The following is a 17,236-nucleotide window of genomic DNA, read 5'->3' as shown; positions in this document are numbered from 1 at the left end:
TTCATGTCCAGCACAAGCCCTCAATATTCAAACACAAAGCATGCTACTCATGCTTTTATCAATACCCTAGCTGTGGGTAAAATGATTACTTCATTTTTTTGTTTTAACAGCCTCATAATGTCTCTATCCCCCCAAAAAAGGCACTAAAAAAACCCCAAACAAACCCCACAACCCAGCAAACATACATGAAGGACAGTCCATTTATCAGAACATCCAGGTCAGCTTTCTACCTATCAATCTGGTTACGGGCATGGAAGCTATCAAGGTAGTAAATTATTTAACTTACACTTTCCCCTCATGTTGAGATGGAAAACTGCATCTATCTTGACAACATTTCATGAAACAATGGTTTATCTGTTCAAGTTAACTCAGTGGGAATGGTAATTATTTTTAGATCTTGATGCTAGAAGTCAACAGCTCCTGTGTCAATGGTAGCCCATTTGATATGGAAAACTGCAAATGACCAAACGTTCTTGATGTACCCTTGGCAAAATGTTGCATCCCAAAGGAGGTGGTGAGGAGAGGGAAGAAATTTGTGTGACAATCTTGGCTACTCATGCCTGCCAGAGAAGAGCAGCTTTGCTGTTTAATGGATATTATTGCAAATACCTTATGAAAAATATCGTCTGAGTATGCCTCTAACAGGGAAAGGTACAGAATTTTCACATGGCATTGAACTGATAAGCCCTAATATTTTTTAAATAATCGCTATTTCTCAGTTAGGAATAATGTATCGTCAGGCTTTTTAAGTTATTTGTAATGATTTCTCTGAGATGCCACATCACTGAGGCATCTCAGCATTCAGTGCAATTATCTAAATATGTCTATTAGGTAGGAAAAGCTACATTATTGCCACCGCAAAGAAAGGGAACTGCACTACAAATTTCTCCTTCAAAACCAACATATACAAAGGTCACCAGTACTGCTAGGAATAGAGGCTTGAGTTTTGCTTACATTTTGCAGTGCTTTCACCACAAACCTCCCCTTTTTCGTATAATGGAGGGATGGTGAGCATTCATCACCCTCAGAGCTTATCCCAAAAGGATATTCATTTATGCTTTCTCTTTAATTCAGGGAAGTCTGAATGTGGATCTATATCCATCGACAACATTGACAATCCATTGCTGCACAAACTAAATACCAAATAGGAAAACTCCAGAACTAGGGATCTTTGGATTTAACACCCAGGCTCAAGTAAACAACCAGATAAGACTTTTGTTTTTGTAGCTGCCTCTAGATTTGCCTTGCTTCACAGTCACTGTAATTTTTTTTTTTTTTGCAACACAAGGACGTGTCAAAACTAAATTCTTGTCACAGATGTTGAGGTGAGCACAAGGGCAGCTACAGATCCATGGGAATTTTTGACCTGATCTGCAGTCCTTCCTCACTCATATTTATGTAACATTGATGTGCATAAGGGCTTCGAACACTGCTTTCTTTAGTACCTATCCCCGACCTGAAGCACAGAGCTCCAGCACAAGCTTAGACAGCTGAGCCATATTGTACCTGTAATACAAACAACCATTCAAGTAACTTTCACCTGCAAGCCCACATGTGTTTCACACTTCCAAATCTCGCTGAAGAGTTTCAACCAGAAATTGTCTCAGTTATTCCAAAACCCCAGGATAATGCCATGAGAATGTTAACATTCAGTTTTATGTCACTCTGGACCAAGATCTAATTGATAACTTCCCAAGGTAGGCAAGCTACAGTGCAACTCGAGGTTTGAAAATTCTTATTGAAGTCTGCTGTGTGTTTCCCTTAGTGACAGCTAGCCAAACAACTGTTCAGATAAAACAGACAAGGTGGGAGGGATCAGGCTGAACTCTTAACGTTTTCACGTCACCATTGCAGTGCAGCAATTTAGGCTGGGGCCACCAATGCCAGCAAGAGAACACACGCATGAAATGAGGTGTAACTTGTACAAATAAAGGCCTTATAACCAAATCATGACATTATAGTCTGCAGATGCCTGTGCTGCAGAGCAGTGCAGAGATACACCATTCAGCCTCAGCTAACTCATTTAACTTTTTGGCAGGGTAAATCATACCATGCTGAACTCCGTGATATGGGGTCTAAAGCGTTACTATTAACCTCAGCTAGATTCTTTAGTGATTTCACATCTTTCTGCATTGCATTACATTGTGATATACAGACGTTCCTCGCCTTACTTTTCACACATGCAGGTATCTATTTAGTCATTAAAATCTCTGCTCTAAATTTTTTTCTTTTACTTTTTGCCTTTCACTCTTCACTTTGGATTTTCTAAAAGCTGTTCCCACTACCCTTTGCCAGTTTTTTCCAGTCATTCTCTACTGACTCATTTATGTGAGAGGGGAGAGGCAGATTCCAAAAAGGAAAATATACACTTCTTGCAAAAAAAAAAAAAAAAAAAAAAAAAAAAAAAATTTAGTCTGCCCCCAAAATTTATAAGGTAGGCAAAAAAATTCTAAATTTTGCCTTTTTATTTTTCTTTTGGGCTTTGCACCTTAAAAATACACCTAGGTTAGAATTAGAGATTTTCATCCTACAATCCCAAGCCAAAGAAAATTATTGAAAAGTATAGGCTTCCTTACCTTTTCATTTGAGTCCAGAAACCAGAGCTTTCAGTAAATCACTGGATCATGCAGCAGTTGGGCTCAAGTCAGAAGAAAAATGCAGGAGTTCTAATACTCCACACCTGATTCTGTAGCTCTGGAGGAAGAGGGCAACAAAAGGGTAAGGAGAAAATATGAAGCACATGGTTAAAACCAAACGCTTAATTCTTTCACATGCTCCTCTCTCTTTCTTCCAACGGTGTTATGGAGCAGGCAGATCAAGAAAATCAAGGATAGACAAGAGGGCATCAACCCGAAGTCAGACACCAATATACATTCTTATGAACTCTGTCTCTTTGTACTACAAGTATTTTCTAATGACCCCTGTCAGACACAGGATATTGGGCTATTCAGACCTTTCACCTAACCCAATCTATATTGGGTCACCTATATCTTGTCATCATATTACAGTCTTATAAAGCCTATGTGGACTCCAGATGACTATTACTGTGATTTTACATCATGATCACATTGGCTAGGTACTAGACAGAAACAGAAAAGAAAAAATGACTTCTGCTTCAAAGAAATGTACTCTCTAGTTAGCATCTGGCTCTATTTTTATTTTGTACCTTAAATAAAAGTTTTTGGGGAAAAATCCTTCTTTCTATTGTATGCAAGTGCCATCTTCAATGTACTGAACAGGAAATTTGACAAATTAAGCGTAGTAGTCCCCTCTCCATACACATAAATCATAGCTTGTCTTTTGTTCTCCAAAGACAGGATTCACCGTTACATCCCACTGGGAAAGGGGTCTGCCATCATTTCTTGTGCAGATGGACTTTGCAAAAAAGACTAAAATAATTTTGGCTTTATATCCAACTAGTTTGTGTTTCTGTGAAAAGTTCATCAGTTCCAATATCACACTTACATGATTGTCTCCTGTTCTCTCAGACATCCTGATTTAAGTCCCCACAAATCTGGGAATGTAAAAGTTAGCACACTGAAGCATCTTTATTATTGAAGAGGAGCTGGATGTATTGTAACACAGCTGCTTACCGCTCCAGCAGGATAAAATAAAATAATTAGGAGCAAAGATGTCTGATATTTAACTAGTGCTGTATTTAAATAACTCACTATTGCTATTTTAGAGTAAGACAATTATCTACTAAAATATAAGTGGTCATTTCAAAATAGTATTATTCCTACCTATAATTAAAAATTACTCTTTAACGTTTATACACCACCTTTATTTCAGAAGGATCCCAAAATGCTATGAAAACTATTTTGCTGCAGAACACTTACATTTAACCTTACCCACTCAGAAATGCAGCCGCTTCTATGAGAGATCCACTCCATAATGGGTCAGGCTATGGAACAGGCAGCTGGAAGGAAAGTATGAGGAGCATATTCATTTGAAACTACAAGAGGAATTTTCCTGGGGCAAAACTCATTCTCTAAGTCAGAGTCTCTCCAAGACACTGGACCTAAAACCCCAAAGCAAATGAAAAACTATAATGTTTCACTTTGTTAATAGTCAGGTAATTAATTGTTTGCCTTTTATATAGCGTTACAGTAATTACACATCAAGTTGGTTCACGTAGGTGGGGTATGGAGCTCTAGTATTTATATTCACATCATTTTTCAGAGGAAATTTTATTTAAAACATATTGCAACAAAATTCACCGTATTTGATCTCTTAGTATATAAAGAAATTCAACACCTGCATATGTTAATACGTCAGAGATTTTAGAAAGAAAGATAAAGGTGAAAAATGCACTTTATTTTCATTCTTTTTCAGTTAGACAGTGTTTCGGTAGAGAAAAGTTTTCCAGTTTTATGGATCATGGTTGTGACAGATGAAATGTCTGTGCAGTACAGAATTTATTTTTCTTGCAGAAATAACATTCTACCAGTTATGCCAGGAGATGGTAAGTTTTATGTGCTTATTTCAATTGAAAACATCTGCAAGAGATAATATAAGCCGCTGGGTCACATGTTAAATAACACTATTATATGTGACTGCATATAACGGCTGTTTTACGTCTTCTTTATAATGGTTTGTAACTAAACAGAATTGTCTTGGATCATTAATTGAAGTTGCTGTAACATTAACCCTTAATGCATTTATACTTCTTAGTTTTTCAATTAATTAAGGTCTGATTCAGTTATGTACTTGAATATGAGCCGTTTCCAGAAATATAACTCAGGTACCTACATTGTAACTCAAGTACACAAAGCATTCTCAAAGCACCTGCTTGCTTCCTAAAATCTCAGATGCCCACAGATTTTTCAGATGAGAATTTCCAAACCATCTAGTTGTCTGTTCCTGAATACATCAGTGCTAAAGGGCTCCTTGCCAAAAACTGTGTGTATCTTCTTTGAACTGATAATGTCTGGAGGGTTGTCTAACCAGGTTTTGCAAACCTGAGTTGCCAAAGCAGCCTAGATGCTGGATGAAGCCTGCAAGAGTGGTGAAACATTGATACAATACAGGCCTACTCCTACTCAGCATCACTGCTTGCATCTTTCCAGTTAGGCACATGCTTGAGCACCTCATTGGAACCTGGGTAACTGTGGTTATCCAGCTGGGTTTTTCAACAGCTGGCTTAAAATCTGACATGCCTGAATATCCCAGTGTTTGGTCTTAATCAGAAGCTAGCTCACAGTGGAATTCTGATGAAAAATTAGCATGTGCCCCATCATGTTAAGACTCCCTAGATTTGAATAAGCAATAGAGAAAGCAAGCGTGGAATGGGAGAGAATGCTTCGTGTCCTATTTGTCCTAAGACTTCTAAAAGTTCACAATTATATTCTAGTTACACCAGTTAGTGGCTTGTTGAAAACTGAATGTTTTTGGCTTCCCAATTCTCTCTCACTTATGAAGTAAATCTGGAAGTGTTTTTCTAGATAAGAGTTACATCAATATAAGACTGGTGTGTTTGGCCCTTTTCCAAAATACTTATAACACTGGAATCTGACACATTCCATCGCATGATAACAGATTAATGGGTTGAGAAAAAATGAAAACATCTTAGAAAGTAATGTGCCTTCTATAAACACTTGGCTACAACTTGTGGGAACAGGTTTCAAAAACATGGATGCAATCTTATTCAACACACATTGTTAACGAGGAATCTTCTCATCACAATATACATACAGCTGATTTTCTTCTGCTAAATGAAGGCGTCGATGATCTAGGCCACAGTGATTTACTTTCCTGGAAGTCTATGTTGAGGCTAATGATTGGAAGTTATTTTAGATAGCCCTGCCCAACTTCTCTGCCAGGCTGCTAGGAATAGAGATAATAGATTGTCTTATATTTCATCAGTCTAGATCAGTTCTATTCTAACAATTATAGAAATGAGAGGTGCAGAACAATGAAACGAAGCATATTATTGTACCAGATGGTCCATTTTAGAACAATTCATATGCAGGTCTAGAATAAGCTGTGGCTCCCATATCCAGTAAATACATTTGCAGACTGTTCCAATAGTTTTAGTCCAGTTTCCTTACTTTGATCAGGACTGCAGAATTGACACATTTTTATGTATTGGTTGCTTTCAGGATTTAATCTCATTTATTTAACAGCATTATAACTTCCACTGGCAAGAGTTTATTCATTTATTTTGACATTCAGATGGGCTACCACTGTAATTGTTTCACTATCTCAATATCCATCATAATGGGATCTCAGCAGGATTTTCTCTTAGTAATTTCACTTTATAATTAAGGGTATCATATCCAGTCTTCTAATCAAACTGGCAGAAGTATAGTGGTTGCATGTAAATCTTTTTATGTGCATTCCCAAGCTAGCAACCTGTGAAGCCCAGATCCAACAAGTGCTCAAATGTATTTGTACTTAGTGAACTGCTGCTGGTAGCTTCTTGGTATCTATTTAACATGACACCAAAAGGAAGTCTTCCCCATTTCTGAGTAACAAAAAAGGTTTTGTTTAGGACTCACAATATGGTTCTCCATTTCCTCCTCTCCTCCCAAGTCACTTTGCATTAAATAATATTGTCTTTACATGATACTACGTAACCCAATGAACCTGTCATCACCTAATACAATGGGATGGGAAATACTAGAAAACATTTTCATAAATTTATTTTCGTTCAGGTTGGGTACTTGCTGCTATTGAGCTGGATCTTAATTCCAAGTCAAGCTTGAGAAGCACATAGAAATAATTCCAGCTTCATCAGGATAGCCCTCCCCAAAACAGATAGCCCACTGTCAGATCCCCATACTGCTTCTGAGACATCTGTTGCTGGGATTTTTTGCTTAGTGCATTCTTTATGGTGAAAGAATGTGTATGCATTATGTTTTCTTTCTTCCACTCCCTTCCTTCTTATCAGTTGATTCAATAAGAAATATGAGAGTCCTGTAAACAGGGCAGTAAAACAATGTTCTGTATTAATGCTACTTAGGAATGAGATTTCCTGTAACATTTGCACGCTCCCTGAAATGAACGAAATATGCAGAGAATTGCAGGCCAAGCCCAGAGACAGCTAAATGATCCTGATTTAACAAGTACTATTACACAGAGAGAGAGGTCTCTCTGATATTGGCACAGAGATGTTCTGCGTGTATTTAACGCAGCTGCCCTCTAAATTCCGAAATGCCATGGAATAACTATGGATGAGGAAAAGGTTGATATTTTCTCTGGGAGGGACCAACAAGCTGTCATAACAAAGCATGAAGTCAGCAAAGATGTTGTCTAAACTATCACAGGCTGCACCATGACAAAGAAAGGACAACACAATTTATTTGGAATCAAGTGCTGCTTTGCTAACAAAATTTTGGCACTGAGTATGGATCTTTTACCACATCACACTGATTTAAGGGGAATAAATTTGCCACCTAATTAAAAAGACTACAGATAATACAAAAGGACAGAGATAGGGTTAAAGCTGACATTGGAGAGCTGTAATTTGCAACAAAAATCTGGAAATCAAAAGCCTGCTGGCAAGGCATCCACTGAACTGAATGAGGTGACAAATACATGTGCTGTCAAGAGGGCGCCTGCACATCAGCTAGTGTTATATTCTACTATTTTACTCAAACAAGTTTCCAGGGTTAGGAACAAAGTCAGAGAGTTCAACAATGAAACTTTTTTGTTGGCTCATCAAAACTGATACTCTTTATGGGCAAAGGATTCAGTTTCTACAAGGATCCCCACTTACAAGAGTTGGTTGATTTTTTTTTTTTATTATTTTTTTTATTTTTACCGTTGAGCTCTTCTAGTTCAAAAGGACTGCTTTGAAACACTGAAACACTGAGAAGTTTGGTCTGAAAAGGACACTGCACTCCGAGTTGCTAGGAAATTAACAACAAAATTCTGCTGACCCAATCCCTTCCCCTCCAGCCTAGGTTATTATTTTAGAAACATTTTTGAGACCTTCAGTGTTACATCTCTGTTCAGAACAGGAGCTAATCTGAAACCTTTTGAGACAGGAAGCCCAACTTTTATTTTACTCAGGATCTTCCACTGTTGCCAGAGAGTCTGTTGTTACACACGGTTGTTTTCCTTTGCTGTCTGCAAGTGAGAAGTTTGCTCACACTGAACATTCACAGGAGGCAGCTCTGTCAGAACCAGTTTTGAAACACAACCATCTGAAGAGAGCTGCTGTTATCATTTCAGAGCAGTGTAGAAATTAGTTTTTCTGTGCAGATTTAGGTGTGTTCTCTCTTTTTTTTTTAGTGGAAAACCAAGCATAAGCAGATCAAGGGTACAGCTAGGGCCTTTCAAAACTTTTTGTGAGAAAATGAAGCAAAGGGAGAAAAATATTTTTGCTCAGGAGTGGCAAGCAGGTCAGCAGTTAGGGCAGCAAGAGTGGACGAGGAGAGAAGTCAGGCTCAGATAGGGAACAGATTCTGCTTCTCCTTGCTGTGTCGAATCTCTTTTCCAGTATTTAAGTTCAAGCCAATGAGATCTGTGGAAGGCTTTACTAGAGTGACCACGCAACCAGTGAACACAGGGCTGGGAAGGACCTAAAAAGGTGATCTGGTAAACTCCATTTCTCCAGTTGGAGTCTGCTCTACCTGCACGTTCCTGCTGGCAGCTGATCCCAACCTGCAGCAGCTAAACAACCCATTTCCTTCCGTATATCTCAATTAAAGTTTTTCTTCACTTTTCTCTAAATTCTCTTCTCCTGATCCAAATCTCTGCTGAACTGAAGCACCCGGAATTAGACTGAAAATTTTAGCCATTGCCTTACCACTTCTGAAGAGAATGGGAGGATTACACAATGTACCTTACTAATATGGCTGTTGCTTACATCCCCAATATAGTGTTCTCTTTTTTTTTTTTCCACAAAAGCGTGAGATTGTTGTCATATTTACTATGCTATCAACTACAGCCCTATATTTCTTTTCCCTTGGAAGAGGACAATGGTAGTGGGTGCAACTATGAGACAGTATTTAACCCCCCCAAACTTTTACCGACAGTACCTGCGAGAAAAAAAGTTGAAAGAAAGGATTAACTTTCAGGTCTCTGCTACAACAGCAATGTGCTCTTCCCCTGAAATGGAACAAGTGAGCTACAAAGTCACTGAGTTGCGTTAAAATGGAAATCCCCAAGACACCATTTTTTGTAAATCACTTTTCAGAGAATAATAGTGAAGCAAAAGAATTTACAGGTCTAGTAATTTTGCCCTTGATGGTGTAATTGCCATTACTGTTCTGATTCCTAGAGGGTCTGATTTTACAGAGGTGCTGAGCAGCTGCAGCTCCACCATTGAATTCTGATGGAACTGTAAAAGATCAGGACTTTTGAAAAATCCATACCCACTCTGATCAAATCCTTACCAAAAAAATACTACCATTTTTCATATTACCTGAAAGTTATTTATTTCCCCTAATAGGTATTTCCAATACAATTCTTCAATAAATAATAAATCACACAAAGAACATCCTTCAAAACATCTGATATCTACCAAATGCTTTGCATGTCTAGAAAGTGCCTAGTTTTTTTAATGTTTTGGAGAGTTGTCTTTTAGTGTCAACCAGTCAAAGATTTGTTCTTGGAACAAGCTCTTCTGTATATGTATCTTAGCAGAGCCTGGCAGATAATAGCATGCAGTCTGAACCTGCTACAGCACTCAGAGTTTATAAAAATCACTGGGTCACAGCCCAGCAGGCTGTGCAATACACTGAAGGAGACACCATATGCAACAGGTCTGGACACTAGAACTATTCATGAGGTTGTAAGTGGGCTTTTTTTTTAATAGTTTCAGTATCTGAAATGAGCTAACAGGAAATAAACCCAACCTTTTCTCTGATGGGCAGATTAATTTCAAAGTCACATTATTTGTTGTATTTTAGAAATTAAAGTTTGGGTCTAAACAGCTGCTGATTTTGTTTTGCATTTGGAGGGGTGGGATGAGGACAGGGAACTGGAGTTCTGATGTAGGTGAATTAAACATGCCTAACTTCTTCATTGGCAAAACTGTCATGGTGCTATTAACTCTAAAGGAAGAAAGTAAAGCAGAAATGAAAGCAATAGGCCATCATTTGAATAATGCACATTTTGAATGAATAATTAGGCATAAAACAACAGGAGAAAGCAAATGTAAACACCAAAGGGGACCTCAGTAGAGTACTAAATCAACACTATCATACAAAAGAGGGTTCATGAATACAATTATAAACATATATTTACATATTTTACATGCTCCCACTAAATAAAATCTACCATGTATGGATAGTCAATTTATAACAATTTATTTGATCAATGAGCTGAGATTTTGTTTGTGAGAGTTACCAAATCCTCACAGAATATGTTCTGAGGCCAGATGCATGTTCTGTTAACCATTCCGCAAATAAGTATAATGGACTGAAGCATTTTACCAGGTTAAATTTTTATTTTTTTTGTCTTTGTTTTTTCCATAATTAAAATATGCTGGTCTTCCAGACAAGTTGCTTAAACTATGGTGTATGTCTAATAGTTCAACATAAATAATGAATAATCTCAAGGCAAACAGTGCTCAAAAACCCCTTAAGCTTTAAGTTATTAATTGAAAATATTCAGAGACTACTGACAAATAAAAATGGCATTCACAGAAATCAGGACTAATTCATGAATGATTCACAAACAGAAGAAACAGCTGAATTCATAATTAATATTCTTTACTTCAATAGTTCAACTACAAAAAATAACCCTATTTGAATGAAAAGTAGTGACCTGATTTGCTTACCAAGTAACCACAGGACACTATATAATAGTCCACAGTATCTCAGGAAAAATAAGACTCACTGTATGACCAGACATACCCTGAATAGTAATCCTTCTAGTGAGTAAGTTGATTGATATGCTGTTTCACCATACTAAATTGTTCTACATTTGCATTCTTTGCACTGTTTGCTGATGAACCCTCAAAACCATGCTTTTTTAAAAGAGATGTGGAAAGGAATTAGAGTAAGATTTTTGGGAATATAAAGGAAGGCCTTTTGAACAACAACTTGTTCAAAATGTTCCAAAATATTCCATATCACTGATTTTTCCTAAAATTGAAAATTGGGATTTTTATATTAATTTTACATTTAAAGATAATTTTAAGTCCAAAAAATCTTCAGAACTTTTTCCGTCATAAAATATTCCAAAATTCTGGCACTTTAATCTGGTTAAAAGAAAAAAACCTGAAAGATTAGAATTTCATTCAGATCAGAACTGTTCTTAGCAAATCCACTTTTAAGTACAAGACAGTTGATAAAAATGTCATAATTTGTCTTGTAGATGAAACCAGAATTTCTGAATTCTTTTTCATTTTTAATTTAAGTGAAATGGTCAACTGAAAAGAAATAGCCAAATGATACTTACACTAAATGTTTCATGACAGGAAACAAAAAAAATTACACTGATCTCATTCTATTGAATATTTGAGTAAAAAACCCAAGGGTTAGCATTTTAAATTATCTTCCCACATATCCTGATTTTGGCTGGGATAGAGTTAATTTTCTTCCTAGTAGCTGGTATAGTGTTGTGGTTTGTATTTAGTATGAGAATAATGTTCATAACACACTGATGTTTTTAGATTTGCTAAGTAGTGTTTATACTAAGTCAAGGATTTTTCAGCTTCTCATGACCTGTCAGCAAGGAGGCTGGAGGAGCACAAGAAGCTGTGAGGGGACACAGCCAGGACAGCTGACCCAAACTGGCCAAAGGGATGTTCCACACCATATGACGTCATGCCCAGTACATAAACTGGGGATAGCTGGCGGACATCACTTCTCGGGGACCAGCTGAGCATCAGTCAATGGGTGGTGAGAATTACATTGTGTATCGCTTGTCTTTTCCTGGGTTTTATTTCTTTCTGGTTTTGTTATCTTCTTTTTCATCATAATTATTATTGTTATTATTATTATAATTTATTTTTTATTTCAGTTAGTAAACTATTCTTATCTTAACCCACGAGTTTTACTTGGTTTTGATTCTCCTCCCCATTCCACTGGAAGGGGGGAGAAGTGCACAAGCAGCTGCATGGTGCTTAGTTGTTGGCTGGTGTTAAACCATGACAGCATGTTTTCTTGATAAAAAAACCCTAATTCTTATTTCACTGGATTTATTTCCTTATTTTCAGTGGAAAAAGAAGAGATAAATAAAAGAAGAAGGAATGTTTTCCTCCAGGAAACATATATTTAAGATGTTAATTTATTTTAAAATTATGTTCAAAACTCACAATTACTCTTTCTTAACTAATTCTAATAAGACTGTTCCTTATGCCATCTTCTCCACCATGGTCACCACTCTCTGATGTAAGATTATACCACAGTTATCCTACAACATTTTCTTCCTCCTTGCATCTTTCCAGTATCTTCCATCTGAGTGTCTACAGTCTGAATTTTTAGTATCAGTCTCTACTTCCAGAAGCACCTCCTGAAAGCCCAACAACACTTAATGTTCTATGTTCCCTAAAACTGAATAAACTCCACCCTATTCCCCGAGAGACTGCCAAACCTGCCTGGGTCTACAACATTTCCATTGACAATGAAAAGAAGACATTTTAAAGGACAGCTGAGAATTTTTAATTTGGAGGAGAAATGGTTAATACTGAAGGCTGGGTGTTCCCTTCCAGGGGAAATACTGGAGAGCAGATGAGACAATGGACTTCAGAATTTTATGTGAATGGCTTACAGCAGCTCAACCTTCAAAGTTTGACCTATTTCTTCTTTTACCTGTCTTAATCTAGAATCAGCATCTCTTCCATCCATTAAAGTATTTTTGTAAAAAAGAAAAAGCATAACCGTAGTAGACCTGGTATCCCCATGTGCTTGAGTCCTCTACAACAAATTTTCAAAAATTCAATCTGAAAACAGGAACTGAGAAAAATTCAGAGTCAAACCTTCTGCAATGCTTGGTTTCATCCTGAAGCAGAATAGAAACATTGAACAAATTCCAAGGAACAAAATGCATTCAGACATGCCAAAAGGTCCCATTTTGAAATATTCAGATAAAATATCTGAATTTCTTAGAAATAAGTGGTTTGGTTACTCACTTGTATTTCAGCATTAAACTTCATCTTCTCTTAATCCAGTTTTGCCTCCTGCCTCCTTAGCAGGCAGACAGGTAGGCATCAGGACCAAAATAAATTCATCAACAGCATACATTAGCTCAGGTGAGTCTTATGATTCCAGAGAATGCAAGTTCGACCAAAAACCCAGCTTATAAAAGAAAAACAGCTCTATAAAGGTAAAATTTATCTATGGCAAAATGCTATTTTATATTATATTTATTTAATATTGATCTGAAGCAAAATAATTTAGATCAGTGTCAAAACAAAATCAATACTCTTATTCAGGTCAACTAACATGAAATAAAACAGCAATTTTAATTTTAATTCTCCATCAGAAAAAATATGACACTTAAAAAATGCTATCATGCTTTTTCCCCCTTGGAAATTACACTTCACAGTGGAATATCATTTCAGTGAAAAATTCCCAACTACCTCTAGCCAAAATCCATGTTTAGGTACTTAAATACCTTTCCTGATTTTACAAGGGCAGAATGCTCTGTGCTTCCACCAGAATGGATTTGTACATAATATAGCCAGAAGGGACATTTCTACTCATTAGCCTGATGTCCTGTATAGCACAGTCAATAGAGATTCCCTGAATTATGTTCGAACTAGGTAAAAAAAAAAAATTGCAGGGATGAAAAATCCACCACACTTCTTGGCAAGTGTAAGTTCTTCCAAAGGTTAAATAACATCATTGCTAAATATTTCTACCTGATTTCTAGTCTAAATTTATGCTGTTTCCATTTCCAGACATCAGCTCTTCGTATACATTCATCTGCTAGACTGATGAGTTTTTTATTATGACATTGCCATTCCCCATATAGTTACTTACAAACTGTGATTAAGTCCCCGCTTAGCCTTGTCTTTGTTAGGATAAACAGATTTTGCCCACTGGAGTCTTTGATCATAATGCATGTTTTTGAGTGCTTTAGTCATTCTTGTGGCTATTCTTTGATGAGAGCATGATGCTGTTAACAGACTGAATGCACTGGGTCCATAATTTAGTCATGATTTTGAACACAAGGCCTGTTACAGTGCCCCTGGAGCTTAATGGAAAGCTTCCACTTGGATGTAAGGAGTTTTCTTCTATAGGGCAGAGTACATGCTCTTTTGTGAGAGTAGGGTACCAGCCAGGATACTGCCTGCTCACCTGTCTGCCTTCACTTGGTTTCTCTCCAGCTCCCGCCTAAGAGATTCTCTGCATCCATTTAGACAGCTTGTATCCCACTGAGACTTTGGCCTTAACAGCATGCCCATTAAGTCAAAATAAAAGCAATACAAAATGTATAAACTGAGCTGTCTCCAATGTGCAGTTTGTGAATGCTCTTTTTATTGCCATGATTTAAGTGGAAGGATTTAGAAATCAGGACTGAGAATCTCTCTTCCCCTATATTCCTTTATGGAGGAATCAATGGGTGTTCATTATCTAAATGCTTTTGACAATCAATGGCTAAACATTACTTTGCTGGTGGAACAAAAGTGTTCAACAGTTATTTAAGTCTTCAACACGGTTATGTAGTTTCTGAGACAGATAACAAAAGATTCACTTACAAAAAATAAGTCTTATGTTTTTGGCACAAACATTTCATCTCAAAGTGAGTTTTGCAGTTTCAATGACTGGTTCCTTGAAATACAGACAAAGTTCATTCACAGAATTTTCCTTCAAGATGCTGACAGCTGTATTGCTGTTTTCTTTCTGGGTTTCATAGTGCCTTCTCTAAAAAAGACTTCAAAGAAATGGAGTTAATAGGCTGCTTGTCACTGACAAGGCTTCATTTGCTACCAGCCAGGAGAGATACCCTCACTGGCCAAATGGTAACAGCCTGAGACAGTCTCTCAGTCAAACATTCTCACATGAGGGAATGACCCACTGGATAGAGAGGAACGTTTCATACACTTCTGAGTTGGTGGGACAGCCAGCTTCCTGAACAAATAAAATGATGCATAGTTTCTGGTCAAAATATGACATTTTGAACAAAAATCTGGATAAATGTCATCATAGAGACAGAAAATGCAGTGATTGTTCTTTGAAATTTTGCGATTTTGCCTTTGGAAAAGAATTGCTGCAGGTTTCAAGCCAAGCATCATGGGGCATATGTGTGCTGATCTGCCTAGACTCAACAAGCCACCTGAGCAAACCAATTCCTTTGGGCCTCACTCCCTGTAGGAAACTTTGCACAATTCCATGTCTTTACTACGAGTCAGTTTTTCCATCAGCATTTTTATCTGCTGGCTGCTGAAACATGCATTTTTGAAGTAAGTATTTAGTTAAATCCCTTCCTGTTTTCTGATAGCTCTGCAGTAGCTTAGCTGTTCATCATGAAGCAATATGAGGTCATTTCACCTGTATTTGTAGTCCAGTATGTTAACATGATCTGTTCATCTCTTAAGTGGTATGTGTAACTGCCAGTCAAACAGTTGATCGAGCCTAATGATCTCACAAGCTTTAAGAGATTTCATTAAGTTAACCTTGAAGGTTTTCATTTTACATTCATTTCTCAATGTATCAAACTAAAAATTGCTTTATCGTAAAGCAATACATTCTCATCACTCCATTGTTAGATATTTTTATTGATCGTGGTTTTACTTCAAATAAACAGCACCATCCAATCTCTTTGAAGTACTCTTTGTGGCTAGGTTGCCTTGGCAATAGAGCTATGTGGAAAAAGGAAATCCTCTCTCTCAGAGAATTTTCATATTTTGAAATCTGATTGCCTTCAGAAGCAAACCCCATCTGCAAAAAGAAACGGGGCCCTGACTCTGTATCAATAGTGAAATAACCTATTGGTTGTTCGACAGCCCTGAGATTGCCAATGTAACGGCAATTTTTTTAGCAAACTGCTGAGGAGGACAGAGAAACTGACAAGAAACTACTCTCTGCTGCAACAGAACCTTATTTGTGATAGACTTTAACTTCAGAGAGTGAGAAAATTCCGACCCAAGTTGTTTAGTAATAATTTTGCCAGCTAGCTCCATTTGGCAGCTCATCAAGTTGAAAGGGCACTGTAATGAATACTTCGATGGTTTTAATTTTCTCTGTAGCATTTTACATTTTAGTCAGCATCTTTACTTCCCATGCTATACAACAAATAGCATGAGTATAAAATGATATCTGGAAGAACCAACGATATCTGGAAGAAGCTTCAGGTCTGGGAGGACAGGGGTCGGAGAAGGATCTATAGTCACTTCAGATTAAAATACCTTTAAATATGCTTACACATGACAATCCAGCTCTCAAAGAAGCTACATAAAAGCTCCCATTTCACCCTCTAGCATGGGTGGCCAAAAAAGGAATTCATGTTTTTTGGTCAAATGCTGAAATTCAGCATGAGGCGCAAACATTGATTTACACCTATAAACCTGATGCAAATTGCTTAAACCTGCTAATACAAATCCAGATTGAAATCACCTGACAGATTTTCTTCAGCCACTTGAATTTTTTTCAGTATAAGATGTTCTGCTGGTTTATTACAGAGAATTTGAAGGATCTAAGATAGGGCTCAAATGAGTCCAAACAGCTTACAGTTACGTCCAAGGCTTTGATAATAACTTCATAATGCTCTACTTGTTTTGAGAATTATCCACAATGCCGCTCCAGAGATCCAAGACATGGAAGAATAATATGGAATTGACAATGAATATTCTTTTGTGAATGCAGCTACATAATGCAGCAGATGATAAAGTTACTTCAGCAATCACCAGCACCAGTGAGCCTTACCTTCTGATGTGGACTGAGGACAAGTATGAAGATGACCATTTGTATTTATTTAGGAAGTCTGTAAAGAGGATAAATACATTTGAAACAAGAATTTATCTCTCAGTTAACATTCAAAGGAAGAAAAATTAATCTACTGATGGAGAATGGAACAAAAGTGAATGAAGAAGTATGTTGTAGTCTGTGAAAAAAACCTCCACTTGCTGGATACCTAACCCGGCAAGAAAATTTGGCATCTCAGTTGAGTCAGGGTGTATATAGAACAGTGAAACACTGAGGGCTATATATAGAAAAACTATGAGAAAACGCCTCGTTTTTAATGTTGCAGAACAGATGCATGCTGAGCATGTGTGCTATTCCAAACAGGAAGGAGTGACACCAGAAAGTAAATCAGTCAATACACGTTTTTAATTTAATTTTCTTGGTAGTCAAGACAGTCAAACACAGATAGCATGAAGATGAATGCCAGC

Source organism: Strix aluco, chromosome 2 (genome assembly GCF_031877795.1).
Source record: "Strix aluco isolate bStrAlu1 chromosome 2, bStrAlu1.hap1, whole genome shotgun sequence".
Classification (NCBI taxonomy): domain Eukaryota; kingdom Metazoa; phylum Chordata; class Aves; order Strigiformes; family Strigidae; genus Strix; species Strix aluco.
The sequence above is the reverse complement of the archived record's forward strand: the minus strand, read 5'-3'. Positions refer to the sequence as shown.